Here is a 15,001-nt window from a genome sequence, read left to right as displayed (position 1 = left end):
TTGAGGTCATTCTCATCCTCCCTAGGCTTATACTAGTCCGATTAAGGTTTTCAACCAATCTTGTGCATCCAATAGGTGTGTTTATGTCATAGGATTCACATTTAGGTCATTTTCTTCATCGCTAGGCTTATTCTAGTCCAATTAGGATTTTTAACCAATCTGGTACATCAAAAAGGTGTGTTTGTGTCATTGGATTAATATTTAGGTCAATATCGTCTTCCGTAGGTTTTTTCTTGTGCATTCAAAAAGTTCATTTGTGTCATTAGATTAATATTTAGGTCATTTTCGTCCTCCCTAAGCTTATTATATCCCAATTAGGGTTTTAAACAAATCTTGTGCACCCAATAGGTGTGTTTGTGACATGGGATTAACATCTAGGTCATTTTCGTCCTCCCTAAGCTTGTTCTAGTCCAATTAGGGTTTTTTAACCAAACATGTGCATCCAATAGGTGCGTTGTGTCATTGGATTAACATTTCGGTTATTTTCATGCTCCATATGCTTATTCTAGTCCATTTAGGCTTTTTGACCAATGTTGTGCATCCAAAAAGTTCATTTGTATCATCGGATTTACATTTATATCATTTTTGTTCTCGCAAAGCTTATTCTAGCCCAGTTAGAATTTAAAACAAATCTTGTGCATCCAATAGGTGTGTTTGTGACATTGGATGAACATTTAGGTCGTTTTCATCCTCCCTTGGCTTATTCATGTCCAATTAAGGTTTATAACCAATCTTGTGCATCTAATAGGTGTGTTTGAGTCATTGGATTATCATCTAGTTCACTTCCGTCATCCCTAGGCTTATTCTTGTCCATTTATGGTTTCAAACCAATCTTATGCATCCAATAAGTTCATTTGTTTCTTTAGATTAACATTTAGGTCATTTTCGTCCTCCATAGGCTTATTCTAGTGCAATTGTGCATCCAATAAGTTCATTTGTCTAATTGGATTAACATTTAGGTCATTTTCTTCCTCCGAGGCTTATTCTAGTCCATTTAGAGTTTTTGTTAAATCAATTGCATTCAATAAGTTCATTTGTGTCATTAGATTGACATTTAGGCAGTTTCGTCCTCCATAGGCTTATTCTAGTGCAATTGTTTTTTAACTTATCTTGTGCATCCAATACGTTCATTTGTGTAATTGGATTAACTTTCATGTCATTTTCATCCTCCCAAGGTTTATTATACTCCATTTAGGGTTTTTGTCAAATCGTGTGCATCTAATAAGTTCATTTGTGTAATTGGATTAACATTTAGGTAATTTACGTCCTCCCAAGGCTAATTCTAGTCCAATTAGGGTATTTAACTAATCTTGTGCATCCAATAGGTGTGTTTATTTCACTTGATTAACATTTAGTTCATTTTTGTCATCCCTAGGCTTATTCTAGTCCATTTAGGATTTTTAACCAGTCTTGTGCATCCAATTAGTTCATTTGTGTCATTAGATTAGCATTTAGGTCATTTTCGTCCTCCAAGGCTTATTCTAGTAGAAATAGTGTTTTTAACCAATCTCGTGCATCCATTAGGTGTGTTTGAGTCATTGGATTAACATTTAGGTCATTTTCGTCCTCCCAAGGCTTATTCTAGTACATTTAGGGATTTTGTCCAATCTTGTTCATCCAATAAGTTCATTTGTGTACTTAGATTAACATTTACTTCATTTTCATCCTCCATATGCTTATTGTAGTCCAATTAGGGATTATAACCAATCTTGTGAATTCAATAGGTGTGTTTGTGTCATTGGATTAACATAAAGGTAATTTTCGTCTTCCCTAGGCTTATTCATGTCCAATTAGGATTTTAAGCAAATCTTGTACATCCAATAGGTGTGTTTGTTTCATTGGATTAACATTTAGGTCATTATCGTCCTTCCTAGGCTTATTCTAGTCAATTTTGAATTTTTAACAATTCTTGTGCATCCAATGAGTATATTTGTGCCATTGGATTAACATTTAGCTCATTTTCGTACACCCTAGGCTTAATCTAGTCCATTTCGGGTTTTTGTCCAATCTTGTGCATCCAACAAGTTCATTTTTGTCATTGGATTAACATTTAGGTCATTTTTATCCGTCTTCTGCTTATTCTAGGCTTATCCTAGTGCAATTCGAGTCATTTAGGTCATTTTCGTCATCCCTATGCATATTCTAGTCCATTTAGTGTTTTTTATACCAATCTTATTATATCCCAATTAGGGTTTTAAACAAATCTTGTGCACCCATTAGGTGTGTTTGTGACATGGGATTAACATCTAGGTCATTTTCGTCCTCCCTAAGCTTGTTCTAGTCCAATTAGGGTTTTTTAACCAAACATGTGCATCCAATAGGTGCGTTGTGTCATTGGATTAACATTTCGGTTATTTTCATGCTCCTTATGCTTATTCTAGTCCATTAAGGCTTTTTGACCAATGTTGTGCATCCAAAAAGTTCATTTGTATCATCAGATTTACATTTATATCATTTTTGTTCTCGCAAAGCTTATTCTAGCCCAGTTAGAATTTAAAACAAATCTTGTGCATCCAATAGTTGTGTTTGTTACATTGGATGAACATTTAGGTCGTTTTCATCCTCCCTTGGCTTATTCATGTCCAATTATGTTTTTAAACCAATCTTGTGCATCCAATAGTTGGGTTTGTGTCATGGATGAACATTTAGGTCATTTTTGTCCTCGCTAGTTTTATTCTTGTCCAATTAGGGTTTGTGTCCAATTAGTGTCATTTGTGTCCGATTAAGGTTTTCAACCAATCTTGTGCATCCAATAGGTGTGTTTGTGTCATAGGATTCACATTTAGGTCATTTTCATCATCGCTAGGCTTATTCTAGTCCAATTAGGATTTTTAACCAATCTGGTGCATCCAACAGGTGTGTTTGTGTGATTGGATGAACATTTAGGTCATTTTTGTCCTCGCTAGTTTTATTCTTGTGCAATTAGGGTTTTTACCAATCTTGTGCATCCAATAGGTCATTTTCATCCTCGATAGGCTTATTCTAGTCCAATTGGGGGGTTTTAACCAATCTTGTGAGTCCAATAAGTTCGTTTGTGTTATTGGATTAACATTTAGCTCATTTCGTACTCCTTAGGCTTAATCTAGTCCATTTAGGATTTTTGTCCAATCTTGGGCGTCCCATAAGTTCCATTGTCATTGGATTAACATTTAGGTCATTTTCATCCTTCATAGGCTTATTCTAGTCCATTTATGGTTTTTAACCAATCTTGTGCATCAATTAAGTGTGTTTGTATCATTGGTAACATTTAGGGTTTTTGTCCAATCTTGTTCATCCAATGAGTTCATTTGTGTCATTGGATTAACATTAAGGTTTAATTAAGGTTTTCCTCCTCCCAAGACTTATTCTAGTCTAATTAAGGTTTTTAACCAATCTTGTGCATCCAATAGGTGTGTTTGTGTCATTTGATTAACATTTAGGTCATTTCTATCATCCCTAAGCTTATTCTAGTCCATTTATGGTTTTAAGCCAATCTTATGCATCCAATAAATTCATTTGTTTCATTAGATTAACATTTTGGTCATTTTCGTCTTCCATAGGCTAATTGTAGTGCAATTAGGGTTTTTAATCAATCCTGTGCATCCAATAAGTTCATTTAACTAATTGGATTAACATTTATGTCATTTTCATCCTCCCAAGGCTTATTATAGTCCATTTACAGTTAATTGGAATAACATTGAGGTCATTTACGTCCTCCCAAGGTTTATTCGAGTGCAATTATAGCTTTTAACCAATCTTGTGCATCCAATAGGTGTGTTTGTATCATTGGATTAACATTTCGGTCATTTTCGTCATCCCAAGTCTTATTCTAGTCCATTTAGGGTTTTTAACCAATCATGTGCATCCAATAAGTTCATTTGTTTCATTAGATTTACATTTAGGTCATTTTCGTCCTCCATAGGCTTATTCTAGTGTAATTAGAGTTTTAACCAACCTTGTCCGTCTAATAAGTTCATTTGTGTAATTGGATTAAAATTTTGGTCATTTTCGTCCTCCCAAGGCTTATTCTAGTCCAATTAGGGGTTTTAACCAATCTTTTGCATCCAATAGGTGTGTTTGTGTCATTGGATTAACATTTTGGTCATTTTAGTCATCCCTAGGCTTATTCTAGTCCATTTAGGTTTTTTAACCAATCTTGTGCATCCAATAAGTTCATTTCTGTCATTAGATTGACATCTAGGTCATTTTCGTCCTCCCAAGGCTTATTCTAGTCCAATTAGGGGTTTTAACCAATCATGTGCATCCAATAAGTGTGTATGTGTCATTGGATTAACATTTAGGAACTTTGCGTCCTCCCCAGGATTATTGTAGTCCATTTAGGGTTTTTAACCAATCTTGTGCATCCAATAAGTTCATTTGTGATATTGGTTTAACATTTAGGTCATTTTGGTCATCCCTAGGCTTATTCTAGTCCATTTAGGTTTTTTAAACAATCTTGTGCATCCAATAAGTTCATTTCTGTCATTAGATTGACATCTAGGTCATTTTCGTCCTCCCAAGGCTTATTCTAGTCCATTTAGGTTTTTTAAACAATCTTGTGCATCCAATAAGTGTGTATGTGTCATTGGATTAACATTTAGGAACTTTTCGTCCTCCCTAGCATTATAGTAGTCTATTTAGGGTTTTTAACCAATCTTGTGCATCCAATAAGTTCATTTGTGATATTGGATTAACATTTAGGTCATTTTGGTCATCCCTAGGCTTATTCTAGTCCATTTAGGTTTTTTGGGTAATTGGATTAACATTTAGGTCATTTTCGTCCTCCCAAGTCTTATTCTAGTCCAATTAGGGTTTTGAACCAATCTTGTGCATCCAATAGGTGTGTTTTTGTCATTGGATTAACATTTACGTCATTTTCGTCATCCCAAGGCTTATTCTAGTCCACTTAGGGTTTTTAACCAATCTTGTTCATCCAATAAGTTTATTATTGTCATTAGATTGACATTTGGATCATTTTTGTCCTCCCAAGGCTTATTCTAGTCCAATTAGGGTTTTTAACCAATCTTTTTCATCCAATAGGTGCGTTTGTGTCATTGGATAAACATTTAGGTAATTTTTGTCATCCGTAGGCTTATTGTACTTCATTTAGGGTTTTTAACCAATCTTGTGCATCCAATAAGTTCATTTGTGTCATTAGATTAACATTTAGGTCATTTTGGTCATCCCTAGGCTTATTCTAGTCCATTTAGGGTTTTTAACCAATCTTGTGCATCCAATAAGTTCATTTGTGTCATTAGATTAACATTTAGGTCATTTTCTTCCTCCCAAGGCTTATTCTAGTACAAATAGGGTTTTTAACCAATCTTGTGCATCCAATAGGTGTGTTTGGGTCATTGGATTAACATTTAGGCCATTTTCGTCATCCCTAGGCTTATTCTATTTCATTTAGGGTTTTTAACAATTCTTGTGCATCCAATAATTTCATTTGTGTAATTGGAATAACATTTAGGTCATTTACGTCCTCCCAAGGTTTATTCTAGTGCAATTAGAGCTTTTAACCAATCTTATGCATCCAATAGGTGTGTTTGTATCATTGGATTAACATTTCGGTCATTTTCGTCCTCCCAAGGCTTATTCTAGTCCATTTAGGGTTTTTAACCAATCTTGTGCATCCAATAAGTTCATTTGTTTCATTATATTTACATTTAGGTCATTTTCGTTCTCCATAGGCTTATTCTAGTGTAATTATAGTTTTAACCAACCTTGTCCGTCTAACAAGTTCATTTGTGTAATTAGATTAACATTTTGGTCATTTTCGTCCTCCCAAGGCTTATTCTAGTCCAATTAGGGTTTTCACCAATCTTTTGCATCCAGTAGGTGTGTTTGTGTTATTGGATTAACATTTTGGTCATTTTAGTCATCCCTAGGCTTATTCTAGTCCATTTAGATTTTTTAACCAATCTTGTGCATCCAATAAGTTCATTTCTGTCATTAGATTGACATCTAGGTCATTTTCGTCCTCCCAAGGCTTATTCTAGTCCAATTAGGGGTTTTAACCAATCATGTGCATCCAATAAGTGTGTATGTGTCATTGGATTAACATTTAGGAACTTTTCGTCTTCCCTAGGATTATAGTAGTCCATTTAGGGTTTTTAACCAATCTTGTGCATCCAAAAAGTTCATTTGTGATATTGGATTAACATTTAGGTCATTTTGGTCATCCCTAGGCTTATTCTAGTCCCTTTAGGGTGTTTAACCAATCTTGTGCATCCAATAGGTGTGTTTGTATCATTGGATTAACATTTCGGTCATTTTCGTCCTCCCAAGGCTTATACTAGACCAATTAGGGTTTTTCACCAATCTTGTGCATCCAATAGGTGTGTTTGTATCATTGGATTAACATTTCGGTCATTTTCGTCCTCCCAAGGCTTAATTAAGTACAATTAGGGTTTTAACCAATCATGTGCATCCAATAAGTTCATTTGTGATATTGGATTAACATTTAGGTCATTTTGGTCATCCCTAGGCTTATTCTAGTCCATTTAGGTTTTTTGGGTAATTGGATTAACATTTAGGTCATTTTCGTCCTCCCAAGTCTTATTCTAGTCCAATTAGGGTTTTGAACCAATCTTGTGCATCCAATAGGTGTGTTTTTGTCATTGGATTAACATTTAGGTCATTTTCGTCCTCCCAAGTCTTATTCTAGTCCAATTAGGGTTTTGAACCAATCTTGTGCATCCAATAGGTGTGTTTTTGTCATTGGATTAACATTTAAGTCATTTGCGTCATTTAAAGGCTTATTTTAGTCCACTTAGGGTTTTTAACCAATCTTGTTCGTCCATTAAGTTTATTATTGTCATTAGATTGACATTTGGGTCATTTTTGTCCTCCCAAGGCTTATACTAGTCCAATTAGGGTTTTTAACCAATCTTGTTCATCCAATAGGTGCGTTTGTGTCATTGGATTAACATTTTGGTCATTTTCATCCTCCCAAGGCATATTCTTGTCCAATTAGGGTTTTTAACCAATCTTTTGCATCCAAAAAGTTCATTTGTGTAATTGTATTAACATTTAGGTCTTTTTCGTCCTCCCAAGGCTTATTCTAGTCCCATTAGGGTTTTTAACCAATATTGTGCATTCAGGGTTTTTAACCATTCTTGTGCATCCAAGAAGTTCATTTGAATCATTAGATTGATATTTAGGTCGTTTTCGTCCTCTCAAGGCTTATCTAGTGCAATTAGGGGTTTTAACCAATCTTGTGCATCCAATATGTGTGTTTGTGCCATTGCATTAACATTTAGGTCTTTAGATTGACATTTAGGTCATTTTCGTCCTCCATTGGCTTGTTCGAGTGCAATTAGAGTTTTTAACCGACCTTGTGCGTCCAATAAGTTCATTTGTGTAATTAGAGTTTTTAGATTGACATTTTGGTCATTTTCGTCCTCCCAAGGCTTATTCTAGTCCAATTATGGTTTTTAACCAATCATTTGCATCCAATAGGTGCTTTGTGTCATTGGATTAACATTTTGGTCATTTTCTTCATTCCTAAGTTTATTCTAGTCCATTTAAATTTTTTAACCAATCTGGTGCATCAAATAAGTTCATTTGTGACATTAGATTGACGTTTAGTTCATTTTCATCCTCCCAAGGCTTATTTTAGTACAATTAGGGTTTTTAACCAATCTTGTGCATCCAATAGATGTGTTTGTCTCATTGGATTAACATTTAGGAACTTTTCTTTCTCCCTAGGATTATACTAGTCCATTTAGGGGTTTTAACCAATCTTGTGCATCCAATAAGTTCATTTGTAACATTGGATTAATATTTAGGTTATTTTCGTCCTCCCTAGGCTTATTCTAGTCCATTTAGGTTTTTGGTCCAATCATGTGCATCCAATAAGTTCATTTGTGTAATTGGATTAACATTAGGTCATTTTCGTCCTCCCAAGGCTAATTCTAGTCCAATTAGGATTTTAACCAATCTTATGCATCCAATAGGTGTGTTTGTGTCATTGGATTAACATTTAGGTCATTTTCGTCCTCCCTTGGCTTATGCTAGTCCAATTAGGGTTTTTAACCAATCTTATGCATCCAATAGGTGTGTTTGTGTCATTGGATTAACATTTAGGTCATTTTTGTCATCCGTAGTCTTATTTTAATCCATTTACGGATTTAACCAATGTTGTTCATCCAATAAGTTCATTTGTGCCATTAGATTGACATTTAAGTCATTTTTGTTCTCCCTAGGCTTATTCTTGTGCATCCAATAGGTGTGTTTGTGTCATTGGATTAACATTTTGGTCATTTTTGCCATCCCTTGGCTTATCCTAGTCCATTTAGGGTTTTTAACCAATCTTATGCATCCAATAAGTTCATTTGTGTAATTGGATTAACATTCAAGTCATTTTCGTCCTTCCACGGATTATTCTAGTCCAATTAGTGTTCTTAACCAATCGTGTGCATCCAATAAGTTCAATTGTGTCATTAGATTAACATTTAGGTCATTTTCGTCCTCCCAAGGCTTAAAGTGAAATTAGGTCTTTTGACCAATCTTGTGCATCAAATATGTGTGTTTTGTCATTGGATTAACATTGAGGTCATACTAGTCCATTTAGGGTTTTGAACCAAACTTGTGCATCCAATAAGTTCATTTGTGTCATTGCATTAACATTTAGGTCATTTTCGCCCTCCCTAGGATTATTCTAGTCCATTCCGGGTTTTTTGGTAAATCATGTGCATCCAATAAGGTCATTTGTGTAATTGGATTAACATTTAGGTCATTACCGTCCTCCCAAGGCTTATTTTAGTCCAATTAGGGTTTTTCACCAATCTTGTGCATCCAATAGGTGTGTTTGTGTCATTGGATTAACATTTAGGTAATTTTCGGTATCACTAAACTTATTTTAGTCTATTTAGGGTTTTTAACCAATCTTGTGCATTCAATAAGTTCATTTGTGTCATTAGATTGACATTTAGGTCATTTTCGTCGTCCCTAGGTTTATTCAAGTGCAATTAGGGTTTTTAAAACCAATCTAATGCGTCCAATAGGTGTGTTTGTTTCTTTGGATTAGCATCTAGGTCATTTTCGTCATCCCAAGGCTTATTTGTGTCATTAGATTGACATTTAGGTCATTTTCGTTCACCATAGGCTTATTCTAGTGCAATTACGGGTTTTAACCAATCTTGTGCATCCAATAAGTCCATTTGTGTAAATGGATTAACATTTAGGTCATTTTCGTCCTCCTAAGGCTTATTCTTGTCCAATTAGGGTTTTTAACCAATCTTGAGCATCCAATAGGATTGTTTGTGTCGTTGGATTAACATTTAGGTCATTTTCATCCTTCATAGGCTTATTTTTGTCCAATTAGGATTTTTAACCAATCTTGTGCATCCAATAAGTTCATTTGTGTAATTGGATTTTCATTTAAGTCATTTTCATCCTCCTAAGGCTTATTCTAGTCCAATTAGAGTTTTTAACCAATCTTGTGCGTCCAATATGTTCATTTGTGTCATTAGATTGACATTTAGGTCATTTTCGTCCTCCATAGGATTATTCTTATGCAATTAAGTTTTTTAACCAGTCTTGTGCTTCCAATAAGTTCATTTGTGTCATTAGAATGACATTTAGTTCATTTTCTTCCTCCCAAGGCTTTTTCTAGTACAATTAGGGTTTTTAACCAATCTTGTGCATTCAATAGGTGTGTTTGTGTCATTGGATTAACATTTAGGAACTTTTCTTCCTCCCTAGGATTATACTAGTCCATTTAGGGTTTTTAATCAATCTTGTGCATCCAATAAGTTTATTTGTAACATTGGATTATATTTAGGTTATTTTCGTCCTCCCTAGGCTTATTCTAGTCCATTTAGGTTTTTTGTTCAATCATGTGCAACCCATAAGTTCATTTGTGTAATGGGATTAATAGTTAGGTCATTTTCGTCCTCCCAAGGCGTATTCTAGTGCTATTAGGGTTTTTAACCAATCTTGTGCATCCAATAAGTTAATTTGTGAAATTATATTAGCATTCAGGTCATTTTCGTCCTCCCAAGGCTTATTCTTGTCCAATTAGGTTTCTTAATCAATTGTGTCATTAGATTAACATTTAACAAATCTTGTGCATCAAATATGTGTGTTTGTGTCATTGGATTAACATTTAGGAACTTTTCGTCCTCCCTTGCCTTATACTAGTTCATTTAGGGTTTTTAACAAATCTTGTGCATCCAATAAGTTCATTTGTGTCATTGCATTAACATTTAGGTCATTTTCGCCCTCCCTAGGCTTATTCTAGTCCATTTGGGGTTTTTTGGTAAATCATGTGCATCCAATAAGTTCATTTGTGTAGTTGGATTAACATTTAGGTCATTACCGTCCTCCCAAGGCTTATTTTAGTCGAATTAGGGTTTTCACCAATCTTGTGCATTCAATAAGTGTGTTTATGTCACTGTCGTCCTTCATAGGCTTATTCTAATGCAATTAGGGTTTTTAACCAATCTTATGCATCCAATAAGTTCATTTGTGTCATTGAATAAACATTGAGGTCATTTTCATCCTCCGAAGGCTTATTCTAGTCAAATTAGGGTTTTTAATAAATCTTGTGCATCCAATAGTTGTGTCTGTGTCATTAGGTTGTCATTTAAGTCATTTTCGTTCTCCCTAGGCTTATTCTAGTGCAATTAGGATTTTTAACCATTCTTGTGTATCCAATAACTTCATTTGTGTACTTGGATTAACATTTAGGTCATTTTCGTCTTCCCAAGGCTTATTCTAGTCGAATTAGGGTTTTTAACCAATCTTGTGCATCCAATATGGGTGTTTGTGTCATTTTATTAACATTTAGGTCATTTTCATCATCCTAAGGCTTATTCTTGTCCATTTAGGATTTTTAAGCAATCTTGTGCATCTAATAAGTTCATTTGTGTCATTAGGTTGACATTTAGGTAATTTTCGTTCTCCATAGGCTTATTCTAGTGCAATTAGGGTTTTTAACCAATCATGTGCATCCAATAATTTCATTTGTGTCATTAGATTGACATTTAGGTTATTTTCGTCCTCCCAAGGCTTATTCTAGTCCAATTAGTATTTTTAACCAATCTTGTGCATCCAATAAGTTCATTTGTGTCATTAGATTGATATTTAGGTCATTTTTGTTTTCCAAAGGCTTTGTCTAGTGCAATTACGGCTTTTAAACAATCTTGTGCATCCAATAGGTGTGTTGGTGTCATTGGATTAACATTTAGGAACTTTTCGTTCTCCCTAGGCTTATAATAGTCCATTTAGGGTTTTTAACCAATCTTTTGCATCCAATAAGTTCATTTGAGTCATTGTATTAACATTTAGGTCATTTTCATCCTCCGTAGGCTTATTCTAGTACATTTATGGTTGTTGTCAAATCATGTGAATCCAATAAGTTCATTTGTGTAATTGGATTAACATTAGGTCATTTCCGTCCTCCCAAGGCTTATTCTAGTCCAATTAGGGGTTTTAACCAATCTTGTGTATCCAATAGGTGTGTTTGTGTAACTGGATAAACATTTAGGTCATTTTCGTCATCCCAAGGCCTATCCTAGTCCATTTAGGGTTTTTAATCAATCTTGTGCATCCAATAAGTTCATTTGTGTCATTAGATTGACATTTAGGTCATTTTCGTCCTCCATATGCCTATTCTAGTGCAATTAGGGTTTTTAACCAATCTTGTGCATCCAATAAGTTAATTTGTGTATTGGGATTAACATTCAGGTCATTTTCGTCCTCCCAAGGCTTATTCTAGTCCAATTAGGGTTCTAAACCAATCGTTTGCATCCAATAAGTTCATTTGTGACATTAGATTAACATTTAGGTCATTTTCGTCCTCCCTTGGCTTAAAGTGAAATTAAGACTTTTGACCAATCTTGTGCATCAAATATGTGTGTTTGTGTCATTGGACTAACATTTAGGAACTTTTCGTCCTCCCCTGCCTTATACTAGTCCATTTAGGGTTTTTTACAAAACTTGTGCATCCAATAAGTTCATTTGTGTCATTGCATTAACATTTAGGTCATTTTCGCCCTCCCTAGGATTATTCTAGTCCATTTCGGATTTTTTGGTAAATCATGTGCATCCAATAAGTTCATTTGTGTAATTGGATTAACATTTAGGTCATTATCGTCCTCCCAAGGCTTATTTTAGTCCAAATAGGGTTTTACACCAATCTTGTGCATCCGATAGGTGTGTTTGTGTCATTGGATTAACATTTAGGTCATTTTCGTCCTCCCTAGGCTTATTCTAGTGCAATTAGGGTTTTTAACCAATCTTGTGCATCGAATAGGTGTGTTTGTGTCATTGGATTAACATTTAGGTCATTTTCGTCATCCCTAAACTTATTTTAGTCCATTTAGGGTTTTTAACCAATCTTGTGCATTCAATAAGTTCATTTGTGTCATTAGATTGACATTTAAGTCATTTTCGTCCTCCCTAGGCTTATTCTAGTGCAATTAGGGTTTTTAAACTAATATGGTGCATCCAATAAGTGTGTTTGTTTCGTTGGATTAACATTTAGGTCATTTCCATCCTTCATAGGCTTATTCTAGTCCATTTAGGGTTTTTAACCAATCTTGTGCATCAAATAAGTTCATTTGTGTAATTGGATTAACATTTAGGTCATTTTCGTCCTCCCAAGGCTTATTCTTGTCCAATTAGGGTTTTTAACCAATCTTGTGCATCCAATAAGTTCATTTGTGTCATTAGATTGACATTTAGGTCATTTTCGTCCTCCCAAGGCTTATTCTTGTCCAATTAGGGTTTTTAACCAATCTTGTGCATCCAATAAGTTCATTTGTGTAATTGGATTAACATTTAGGTCATTTTCGTCCTACAAAGGCTTATTCTTGTCCAATTAGGGTTTTTAACCAATCTTGTGCATCGAATAGGTGTGTTTGTGTCATTGGATTAACATTTAGGTCATTTTCGTTATCCTAGGCTTATTCTAGTCCATTTAGGGGTTTTAACCAATTTTGTGAATCTAATAAGTTAATTTGTGTCAATAGATTAACATTTAGGTCATATTCGTCCTCCCTAGGCTTATTCTTGTGCAATTAGGGTTTTTAACCAATCTTGTGCATCCGATAAGTTCATTTATGTAATTGGATTAACATTTAGGTCATTTTGGTCCTCCAAAGGGTTATTTTAGTCCAAGTAGCATTTTTAGCCAATCTTGTGCAACCAATAGGTCTGTTTGTATCTTTGAATTAACATTTAGGTCATTATCATCATCCCAAGGCTTATTCTAGTCCCTTTAGGGTTTTTTTACCAATCTTGTGCATCCAATAAGTTCATTTCTGTCATTAGATTGACATTTAGGTCATTTTCGTCCTCCCAAGGCTTTTTGTAGTCTAATTAGGATTTTTAACCAATCTTGTGCATCCAATTGGTGTGTTTGTGTCTTTGGATTAACATTTAGGTCATTTTCGTCATCCAAAGGCTTATTCTAGTCCATTTAGGGTTTTTAACCAATCTTGTGCATCCAATAAGTTCGTTTGTGTCATTAGATTGACATTTAGGTAATTTTCGTCCTCCCAAGGCTTTTCTAGTCTAATTAGCATTTTTAACCAACCTTTATCATCCAATTGGTGTGTTTGTGTCTTTGGATTAACATTTAGGTCATTTTTGTCATCCCAAGGCTTATTCTAGTCCATTTAGGGTTTTTAACCAATCTTGTGCATCCAATAAGTTCATTTGTGTCATTAGATTGAGATTTAGGTCATTTCTGTCCTCCATAGGCTTATTCTTGTGCAATTAGGTTTTTTAACCAATCTTGTGCATCCAATAAGTTCATTTGTGTAATGGTAATAATATTTAAGTCGTTTTAGTCATCCCAAGCCTTATTCTAGTCCATTTAGGTTTTTAACCAATCTTGTGCATCCAATAGGTGTGTTTGTGTCATTGGGTTAACAGTTAGGTCATTTTCGTCGTCCCTAGGCTTATTCTAGTCCATTTAGGGGTTTTAACCAATCTTGTGCATCTAATAAGTTAATTTGTGTCATTAGATTCACATTTAGGTCATATTCGTCCTCCCTAGGCTTATTCTAGTGCAATTAGGGTTTTTAACCAATCTTGTGCATGCAATAAGTTCATTTGTGTCATTGGATGAACATTTAGGTCATTTGCGTCCTCCCTAGGCTTATTCTAGTCCATTTAGGGGTTTTAACCAATCTTGTGCATGCAATAAGTTCATTTGTGTCATTGGATGAACATTTAGGTCATTTGCGTCCTCCCTAGGCTTATTCTAGTCCATTTAGGGGTTTTAACCAATCTTGTGCATGCAATAAGTTCATTTGTGTAATTGGATTAACATTTAGGTCATTTTGGTCCTCCCAAGGCTTATTTTAGTCCAATTATGATTTTTGGCCAATCTTGTGCATTCAATAGGTGTGTTTATGTCTTTGTATTAACATTTAGGTCATTTTCGTCATCCCAAGGCTTATTCTAGTCCATTTAGGGTTTTTAACCAATCTTGTGAGTCCAATAAGTTCATTTGTGTCAATAGATTGACATTTAGGTAATTTTCGCCCTCCCAAGGCTTATTCTAGTTTAATTAGGATTTTTAACCAATCATTATCATCCAATTGGTGTGTTTGTGTCTTTGGATTAACATTAAAGTCATATTCGTCATCCCAAGCCTTATTCTAGTCCATTAAGGGTTTTTAATCAATCCTGTGCATCGAATAAGTTATTTTGTGTCATTGACATTTAGGTCATTTTCGCTCTCCATAGGCTTATTCTAGTGCAATTAGGGTTTTTAACCCATCTTGTGCATCCAATAACTTCATTTGTGTAATTGGATTATCATTTTGGTTATTTTCGTCGTCCCTAGGTTTATTCTAGTCCAATTAGGATTTTTAACCAATCTTGTGCCTTCAATAGTGGTGTTTGAGTCATTTTATTAACATTTTGATAATTTTCCTCATCCCAAGGCTTATTCTAGTCCATTTAGGATTTTTAACCAATGTTGTGCATCCAATAAGTTCATTTGTGTCATTAGATTGACAGTTTGTTAATTTACGTCCTCCATAGGTTTATTCTAGTGCAA

This window comes from Cicer arietinum, chromosome 5, assembly GCF_000331145.2.
Source record: "Cicer arietinum cultivar CDC Frontier isolate Library 1 chromosome 5, Cicar.CDCFrontier_v2.0, whole genome shotgun sequence".
In the NCBI taxonomy this organism is placed as follows: Eukaryota; Viridiplantae; Streptophyta; class Magnoliopsida; order Fabales; family Fabaceae; genus Cicer; species Cicer arietinum.
Note: the sequence above shows the minus strand (reverse complement) of the source record.